A 10,586-nucleotide genomic window follows, 5' to 3' on the forward strand; every position below is an offset into this window, starting at 1 on the left:
TTATTCATCAGCCTGCTGAGCCATTCTTTTTTCAGAGACATAGATCCATCCCCAAATTTTCTGATATTCTTGTTTTCAACTGTTGTGGCTTGGTGAATCAAAGCAGCTGAATTTGATACAAGTTCAATGTCATTTCCTTCTACAATTAACTCATCTTTTTGGGCACAGGACACTGAACAAGCAATGCCTGGTCTCATCCAATCCCTGCAGATGTATTCTTCAACCAGGAAATTTTGGACTTCAATAAGATACCTGTTCTCCTGAATAATGACATTGATGGAGGAAGTGAGCATACATAGACCTCATCTTGTAACGAAAGCCAAATAGAACACCCTTGATCACGTTCTGTACATGGCTACAGAAAGTGTGAACAGTAGCCAGTTCCTTTCTATTTCCCCACCATTTGTCAACCTAGAACCTCTTCTTTTTCTTTCCAGGAAGAGAGTTTTACGCTGAAGTGCTTTGAAGTCCTTCTGCAGGGTTCTTCTGTGGATTTTCACAATAACTGTGCATCCTTTCAGAGTGATGTTGACATTTTCTGGAATGTCAGTAATCTGACTGCTGAGAATGATCTTCATTCTCACAGTAGATGAGGCAAAGAGCTCATATGCTTATTTGCCATCTCTATGTCTTTGGTGAGGTGTCTGTTAAGGTGTTTGGCCTGTTTGTAACTAGGTCTTTCATTTTCATATTGTCAGGTTTTAAGAGATCTTTGTATATTTTGGGTAATAGTCCTTTATCAGATGTGTCTTTTGCAAAGGTATACTCCTAGTCTCTGGGTTATCTTCTCATTTTCTTCACATTGCCTTTCACAGAGCAGAAGTTTTGGGGCACTTGGCTGGCTCAGTCAGTAAAGCACGTGACTCTTGATATTGAGGTTTTGAGTTCAAGCCCCACACTGGGTGTAGAGATTATTTTAAAAATAAAAATAGGGGCACCTGGGTGGCTCAGTTGGTTGAGCATCCAACTCTTGATTTCAGCTCAGGTCATGATCCCAAGGTCATGAGATTGAGCCCTGCATTGGGCTCTATGCTGAGCATGGGGCTTGCTTGAGGTTCTCTCTCTCCGCCCTCTCCCCGGCTTGACATATTCTCTCTTTCTCAAACAAAAAATAATAATAAAAAAGTAAAAATAAAAGTTACCCCTCTTGATAATATTCACAGAGCAGAAGCTTTTAATCTTAATGAAGTATAGCTTATCAGTTATTTCTTTCTTGGATTGTGCCTTTGGTTTGTATTTAAAAGTCAACTCCATGTCCAAGGTCATCTAGGTTCTCTTTAATGTGATCATCCAGGAGTTTTATTGTTTTGTGCTTTATATTAAGTCTATGATCCATTTTAAGTTAATTTTTGTGAAGGTGTTAAGTTCTAGATTAATTCCTGGGTAGTACAAGTGCCTTATATCAACAAAATACTAATTCCTCCTTCCCTTCCCTTGTGTCATTGTTGTCATTTATTTTACATACATACATAAGAATATATGCACCCATAAGCTATATTCATAAGCATACATGGTTGCTATTCATATTTTGAACAAACAATTATCTGGCTAGGTCAATTAAGAATAAGAAAAATAGGGGTGCCTGTGTGGCTCAATCAGTTAAGCATCTGGCTGTTGATTTGGGCTCAGGTCATGACTTCATGGTTTGTGAGATTGAGCTCCACGTCAAGCTCTGTGTTGGGCTTGTTACTGACAGTGTGAAGCCTGCTTGGGATTCTCTCTCTCCCCCTCTCTCTCTGCCCCTCCCCTGATAGCTCTCTCTCTCTTTCTTTCTCTCTCTCAAAATAAATAAAAAACTTTTTTAAAGAATAAAAAATAGTAGTTTTTATTTTATCTTCACTGTTTCTTATTTCTTCTCTGATGCTCTTTCTTTATGTATATCTGAGTTTCTTTTGTTTTTAAGTTTATTTATTTATTTACTGGAGAGAGAGAGAGAGAGAGAGAGAGAGAGAGAGAGAGAGAGAGAGAGAGAATGAGCAGGATTGGGCAGCGAGGGAAGGAAAGAGAATCCCAAGCAGGGCCTGCACTGTCAGTGTGGAGCCCCCTCCAGGGTTCAAGCCCACAAACTGTGAGATCATGACCTGAGCCAAAATCAAGAACCAGATGCTTAACCAACAGAGCCAGCCAGGTGCCCCTAGATCTGAGTTTCTGATCTACGTTCTCCTTCTCTCTAAAAAAACTTCCTTTAACATTTCTTGCAAGGCAGGACTATTGACAACACATTCCTTCCATTTTTTTTGAGAAAATCTTTATTTCTTTATTAATGCTAATTTTGTAGGGTTCAGAATTTTCAGATGTTTGGTCTAGGTGATTGGTTTAAGATGATTTCTGAGGAAAAGCTGAATATAATTTTTATATTTGTTCCTCTATAGGTAAGATTTCCCCTGCCCCCTTTGGCTTTTTAAAGGATTTTTTCCTTCATTTTTGATTTTCTATCATTTGAAAACGACATGCCTACATGTAGTAGTTGTTATTTGCTTTTTTTTTTTTTTTTTAACGTTTATTTATTTTTGAGACAGAGAGAGAGCATGAACGGGGGAGGGTCAGAGAGAGGGAGACACAGAGTCTGAAACAGGCTCCAGGCTCTGAGCTGTCAGCACAGAGCCTGACGCGGGGCTCGAACTCACAGACCGTGAGATCATGACCTGAGCCGAAGCCGGCCGCTCAACCGACTGAGCCACCCAGGCGCCCCTGCTTGTTTGTTTTTTTGCTGCATGTATCTTGCTTGTGGCCTCTGAGTTTCCTGGATCTGTGGTTTGGTGTCCGAAATTTCCCCAGTTGACCCTCAGTCATTATTGTTTCAAATATTTCTTCTGTTACTTTCTCAGTTTTCTTCTCTTTCTGATGTTCCTGTTACACGTATGTTACATCTTTTATTGTTGTTCCACAGCCTTTGGATATTTTCTTCTACTTTTTTCAATCTTTATTCTTTGTTTTTGGTCTTGGTAGTTTTTACTGATATATCCTCAAGCACAGAGATTCTTTCCCCCGCTTTGTCCAATCCACTAATAAGCCCAAAGTTGTTCTTCATTTCTGTTCTAGTGTTTGTTTTTTTTTATCTCTAGCTTCTCTTTTTTGTCCTTTCTTAGGATTTCCATCTCTCTGCTTACATTGTCCATCCATTCTTTCATGCTGTCTAAATATCCCTTTGAACCATATTAATCCTACTATGGTTCCTGCCACATTCCTGCTACCTCTGGCTAGGATGTTTGCTATGTCTTCCAATTTTTTTTTTTTTTTTTTTTTTTTGCCTTTTAGTATGTCTTGGGATTTTTTCTTGATTACTGGACACGATGAACCAAGGAACTTCTCTAAATAGGTCTTTAGTAATGTGGTGTGAGGTGTGGGGAGAAAGGGAAAATTCTACAGTCCTATGATTGAGTCTCTGTCTCTTAGGGAGCATATGCCTCTGGACTTGGAATTGCACAGGTATTTCTTAGGGTTTTTTCCCCCCTAGGTGGGACAGGATGGACTGGCATTGGGTATTTCTCTTCTTCCAGGCCATTTAAGCTCTGATAATACCTTAGCAGGTCAGTTTCTGGTTTATTAGTTTCACCTGCAGTAGGCCTTGTTAAGAAGAGAGAGCTCTGGTTTATTTCAAAATGGTTCCCTTTCCCCTCTCCCTGCTGGAAGCCCAGGGATTTTTTTCTTGGCTATTTATTGTGATAACCTGGTCAAGTTCTTGGGGGTAAAATTCACAAGAGTTTGGGGCCTTATTTAAAACTGGGTTCCTCTGTAGTTATTAACTCTCAGACTTGCCCACATTGAGCCTTCTTTAAATCATTAATTACAGTTCAGGTTTTCCTGGCCTGGAGCTGGCTCCCATGGCAGTTTCCACTCAAGAGTCTCTGCTCAGGTAAGCTGTGACTTCCTGCATTTGCCTGTCTCTCTAATATTAGGGGCAGTGGTTTGCCCCTCCTCTCCTCTCTTATATATTCAAGAAGAGAGGAGTCCTCTCCTCTCTTATATATTCAAGAAGAGTTGTTTACTTTTTAGTTTGTTCTGCTTTTTACTTGTTGTTGGGACAGAATGGTGATTTCCAAGCTCCTTAGGTACAAAACTGGAAACTGTGCTCCTGAGTTTCTTGCCCTAGCTGGAGGAATTTATGATCTCCAGGCTACCAGGGTCCCAGGTGAGAGAGCATGTGCTATGAGTGGCCTTCTACCTGACCATCCAGACCAAGGAAAAACACTTACGTGCTGGAAAATGTTCCCTGCTCAGAAAATATGACGATATGTTGGGGATGACTTTCAGTCTCCATGAATTTACTACTCTAGGTACCTCATATAGGTGGAATCATCATGTTTGTTGTTTGTGACTGGCTTATTTTACTTAGCATAGTGTTTTTAAGGTTCATCCATGTTGTAGCATGTGTCAGAATTTCCTTCCTTTTTATTTTATTTTTTTTTATTTTTTTTCAACGTTTTTTATTTTATTTTTGGGACAGAGAGAGACAGAGCATGAACTGGGGAGGGGCAGAGAGAGAGGGAGACACAGAATCGGAAACAGGCTCCAGGCTCCGAGCCATCAGCCCAGAGCCTGATGCGGGGCTCGAACTCACGGACCGCGAGATCGTGACCTGGCTGAAGTCGGATGCTTAACCGACTGCGCCACCCAGGCGCCCCAATTTCCTTCCTTTTTAAAAAAAGTTTTAAGTGTATTCATTTTTGAAAGAGAGAGACAGAGCGTCGGGGGGGGGGGGGGGGCGGGGAGAGAAGGGAGACACAGAATCCAAAGCAGGCTCTAGGCTCTGAGCTGTCAGCACAGAGCCCGACGCGGAGCTCGAACTCACGAACCGTGAGATAATGACCTGAGCTGAAGTCAGACGCTTAACCGACTGAGCCCCCCACCGGTGCCCCAAATTTCCTTCCTTTTTAAGGCTGAACATTGTTTCATGTTTGCATATACCACATTTTGTTTATCCATCTGTCCCTCATTGGACTTCTGGGTGGCTTCCATCTTCTGGCCATTATGAGTAATGCTCTATGAACATGGGAGGACAAATAGCTGTTTGAGTTCTTGTTTTTACTTATTTTGGGTAGTATGCTCAGAATTAGAATTGCTGGATTGTGTTGTAATTCTATTTTAAATATTTTTGAGGAATTGTCATGCTGTTTTCCTCAATGGCCACCTGATTTTACATTCCCTCTAGTGACACACAGGAGCTCCGATTTGTCCACATCTTAACCAACTCTTGTTATTTTCTTTTCTTCTCCTCCTCCTCCTTCTATAATTAGCTATCCCAACGGGTGTGAAGTGGTATCTCATTGTGCTTTTGATTTTTGTTTCCCTCATGATTAGTGATGTTGTGCATTTTTTCATGTGCTTATTGGCCATTTGTATATCTTTTTTGGAGCGATTTCTGTTCAAATCTTTCCTCATTTTCTAATCATGTTGTTTGTTTTTGAATTGGGTCTGAAATTCGATTTTTTTAAAAAATTGTCTTAAACACATTTTAAATATTGGTTACTAAGTAAATATTTAAAACACATGGGGGAAAAACTCAATGATTGTGGAAGTCAGACAAATCCTATCAGCCAGTGGTGCTAGCCCCAGTGCTGCCCGTTCATTGCCTCTGCCCTAGATGGGTATGGACAGCTCTAATGGGGGTCGTCCAGAAAACAAAACATGGTGGGAAGGACCAAAGGAAGGGCATTCCCTGTTTAACGAATGTAGTGGTTTCCAAAGTCTTATTTTCTTTCCTTCTGTTTCCAAAGCCTTAGTTGTGCTCACCACAGCAATGAAAGCAAGTTACGTATTTGACTTTATTTAAGGGAGGGCCTCACCTGGTGAGGAGTCAGAGAAAACTTCCCATTAACTCAATGTAGAGTATCAAAGACCTTTGTTCCATTGTACAGGATATTGCTTTGTAAAACATCTGTTGACTCACTGCAGGAGGAGAAAATAGCACATTGATCTGAAAATATATTAACTAGGTAACTCAAGGAGATGTCTTCAGTACTTCAAGTGGGCTCAGTGGAAGCAACCTGGACTGGAAGGTCCTGTGACTGATTCTGCCCCTGCTACTATCTTGCTTTAACCTTTTGTTCCAAGCTCTGCTTCTTTCCCTCGAAGATGGCCTTAATAATACCTTACTGGAGGTGCTTTTGGAAGGAGTAAAAGATTTTTTTTTGAAAAGTAGAGGTGCTTTTTAAGTGTAACATTCTATGTAGCCCTAACCTTCGAATCTCATTTTTCCATTGGTCCTGGGAGCAAGCGTGGGAGAGGGTGACACTTGTTTGGTTTGGGCCTCCTCGAGTGTTAGACTGAAGCTCCCAGCCCCCTGGACTTTGCCCTTTGAAAGGCAATGAAGTTTTGTTTTGTTTTGTTTTGTTTTGTTTTGTTTTTTCCTGCTGCAATTATTATCGTTCTTGATATTTTCCACTTCTCAGCTTACATGTCTCTTCCTGGCTTCCTTCGAAGCCACTGCCATCCCTCTCCAACATATCCCTGGCAAAGGTACCACAATGGTTAGCCAGGGTGGCCTGTGTCCTTCATAACCCACACCATGACAGGCTTAGGATTTGTTCCTGAAGTTCCTGTCAACACCTGCTCGGGACAGAGAGGTGTCTTCCCGCACATGAGCACAGTTCTTCAGGCCAAAGTCTCTGGAACTGAAGCAAATTAAAGGCCCTCTAAAGGAAGAAAGCATTCTCACAGACCCTGAGAATACATTTGACATACATAGAGACATCTGTCTCTATGAACTTACTGCTCTAGGTACCTCATGTAGGTGGAATCATCATATTGGTTGTTTTGTGACTCACTTATTTCACCCAGCATGTCTTTCAGGTTCATCAACAAAGACCTTCAGAAATCTTTGGCCCCAGTGTAGCAAACCGTGTTCTAGGAGGCACGGTGATGGAAAACAGGAGCGCACATAACAGACAAAAAAGCACGGCCTTACATACCCCAGGCCCTCTCCTTGCTAGCTGCATCACCTTGAGCAAGTTTAGCATCCTCTTCTATGCTACTAGGGAAATAATACCCGTCTTCTCAATATGATGAGAGGGCTAAATGAGACATCAGACTGAAAGTGTCAGGAATTTGGGGTGGGGGGGAACATAATAAAACTTAGTTCCTTAAGCATTTAAAGGTGGAGAAATATATCAGGGGCAGGGCCTGAAGCATTTGCCAGGTGCCAGCCAGAAGTGCGAGCGGCACATTTTTCATTTTCAAGGAGCTGGGGTCCAGGAGGGATCCAAGCACTGGGCATCCTCATGCCACCCACTGAGTGTCTTGTCCTTAATGGGTGGTTTCCTGAGACGTGGGAGGATCGCATTACCTAAAGTCAGTGTCCTACAAGTCCATCCTCTGTCTTTCTTTCCCACTTCTCCTGAGAGACTTTGGAGCCTTTGTACAATACAGCTCCTGGGTGTCTGCCTGATAGCCAAATTGCCCCAGAATGGGGAGGAAGATTGGGCTCCTCACTGTGCCTTTCTACACAAATGGCCATGGCTATCATTATTCAGGGCTGAGCCTGCAGAGAAAATTGTATAACTGTGCAGATTAGGGCCGTGACAAATACATGGTTTTCAAAATCAGTTAACCCTTAATGATCCTTTTGTCAAGGGTCTGTTCCTTTTCCTATATTCCTCAGCTACTCTTCCAAACCTTTAAAAAAAAAAAAAAATTTCAAGTTTCTTTATTTTGAGAGGTGGGGGGGCGAGGGGAGAAAGAATCCCAAGCAGGTTCCGTACTGTCAGAGCAGAGCCTGATGTGGGGCTCGAACTCACAAGCTGTGAGAACATGACCTGAGCTGAAATCAACAGTCTGATGCTCAACAGACTGAGCCACCCAGGCACCCCTCTTCAAAAGCTTAATCCTACAGGAGGGGTGGTGGAAGAAAATCCATTCCTGTTTTTGTTATCGTATGATCTGAAGCAAGAATGGGCAGAAGGAAGTAAATCTTTCAGAGATAAAAAGAAAGAATTAACCACAAGTCTTTTTTGCATATATATGTGCTCTCTTTCTGTGATAGTAACTTAATGTGTTTTTACATACTGTATACATTTGTACGTGTCTTCCATTATCTGCTTGATAGGCAAGGAATGTCACCTATAGTGTTTGCAAAGAATCAATTATTTAAATCTTCATATTTCAAAAAAAAAAAAGCTTAATCCTTCTCCACAAACCTCCTAACTTACTCTGCCCTGCCCTCTCTGCATATGCACTGGCCTCTGATTTTCTGAGAAAACCAGTTTGCTAGATATCAACCTTCCCATTCTCACCTCTCTGCATCTTCAGAGTTGTCCCCTTTGGCACCTTGCCTCCTCAGAGTCAATCCAAAGACTCTTGGCACAGACATTGAGATGTGGTCTATTTATTTTACTGAGACCCTGGGCCTCATAGACCATATAATGATGGAGATGGTGGGCACTGTCTTTGCTACCACATGGGTACAGACTGCATGAGAAAAGTGAAACAGAGTGGGAGACAGAGACAATCCCGTAATATTTTGATAAATCTTTGGAGGCAGCCATGCCTGGATTTGTTCATCTGCACGGGTTAACTCTCTTTTACTCTTAAGGGGCTTGAGCTTCTGTCACTCACAACTAAAGGGGACTGAAAGAAAGCACACTCTTCTAGACTGCAAGTGTCACCAGAGGAGGACTATGCCTGTGTCTGTGTTGTTTATTCCCAGCACTTAGGACAGTGCCTGGCACATAGTAAGTTCTCAATAAATATTTATGGACTAACTCTACCTGTGCCTAGTGTTGATGGTCCCATCTCTTCACCTCAGCTCCATCTTTGTTCCAGTTTTTAAAAATCATTTTCTTTCCTGTGTTTTAAGCCTCTCCCTTCCTCAGATAGTATGTATGTTCAAGTCCCCTTAATCCTTAAAATAGAACCAAGCACATAGTAACAAAATAAAAATCTTCCTTTATTATGGCATTTCTTTCTAGCACCCTGACCTACTTTCCCGTTTCATCTGAGCTTTTCAAAAGCATATTCTTAACTCATTGCAACCTGGCTTCCGTCCCAACTATTTCAATGCTGTCATACTCATTCTTGACATCCCTGACGTGAATGCATATATAGCACTCTCTGTCAGCCACTCTTATTACTCTCCGCACAGTTGATTGATAACCCTTCTTCCTAGGAAGCAGGATGTTTCTCAGAATCTTCTAGACTCCACTTTCTAGATCTCAGCTCAAGGCTCTCCCTTTTGCCTGAAAGTTCTGCTTGAATTCTAGTAACAGAATTTGGCCTTCCACCAACAGATTTTGGATTTTTTCCCCCTGCATTGGAACTATAGCAGCACAACACTCTCCTTGGCCCTGGTAATTTGCTCCTGGCCTCTGTCACCCAGTGTGTCCAGGGCCCACACTGATGTCACACCCGGACCATCAGAGTTATACTAAGTGGAGGATGGCCTTTGTGACTCCGAGGCTGGTACTCTTCGCTCAATAATTTTCAGAGGCCAGTCTCCTAGGCCCACTCTGTAAGTATTGAACTGGAATTTTCTCTGCAACCCCAGGATTAGGTTAAAGGTAGATTTCATTTTATCTAAGATAGTGTACTATTACCTAAGGCCATTTCGGGAATGAGATTGTGAATGGAAGTACCTCGTCACACTGTTCCAGGAGCCCCTCTGAGAATTAATCCTGGCTGGTTCTGATGACCAGACAAGTAGTGGAGGATTCTAGGCATCTAAGTAGAAAATTACAACTTCACCCATATAACAAATGAACATGCATAAATAATCTGAATTGTATAATTTATAGAGGCTTAAGAGATAAATGATCTCTGCTCATCCTGCTAGCTTTAGAAAACAACAGAGTTCTCCAGTGGCTACATCCATTTCATTTATGCACTCAGCAAATATTTGGCAAGCACCTACCACCTGCAAGGAGTTTATTATCCACATAGGGATAAAAATCACGCAGATAAATAGCTTTAATAACATGTGGCATTAAATTTCAAATGGGTTTTCTTCTGCTAAAAGGCTACAAGGAGCCTTAAGAGTAAGAGCTGTGTCAACAAACATGAAGTACTCATTTAATCTAGTAAAGGTCCAGTTCATCTCATTCAGAGATGGCTAAACATGGCTCCGTATCAGAGCCTAGAGCAGTAGCCCACGGCGGCCCCTAGGAACTGATATTTCTAACAGTGTTCCTGAGTGATTCTGATATGCCCCTAGACTTGGGCATTATAGGTACATTTCACCCTTTGCCTCAGAACTGGATTTGCCATCTCAGTGTCATTTGATGGTATCTTCTTAAAAATAAGTCCTCTCTTGATTATCTAACTATACTCCCTCTGGTTCTTCCCTGTCTGGTTTTTCTGTCTCTTTCCCTGGTTACTAATTTTCTGTCAGCCACATATTAGTTTTCTATGGCTGTCATAACCTCCAACTTAGTGGCTTGAAATCACCCAAATTTATTATTTTACAGTTTTGTAGGTCAGAAGTCCAACACAGGTCTAAAATCAAGGTGTCAGCAGGGCTGTGTTTCCTTGTGGAGACTCCAGGGGAGAGTCTGTGTCCTTGCCTTTCCCAGCTTCTAGAAGCTCGTGGCCCTCATCCATCCTCAAAGCCAGCAACACTGGCCTGACTCTTTTTCATGCTGCATCACTCTGACTTC

General features: G+C 41.9%; 1 pseudogene; it reads right to left on the reverse strand.

Moving 5' to 3' along the window:
• LOC132672830 (large ribosomal subunit protein uL6 pseudogene) lies at positions 1–578 on the reverse strand (annotated as a pseudogene).
• Between the last annotated feature and the right edge of the window lie 10,008 nt (positions 579–10,586).

The sequence above is a fragment of the Panthera onca genome, chromosome C1, assembly GCF_046562875.1.
Source record: "Panthera onca isolate mPanOnc1 chromosome C1, mPanOnc1 haplotype 2, whole genome shotgun sequence".
In the NCBI taxonomy this organism is placed as follows: Eukaryota; Metazoa; Chordata; class Mammalia; order Carnivora; family Felidae; genus Panthera; species Panthera onca.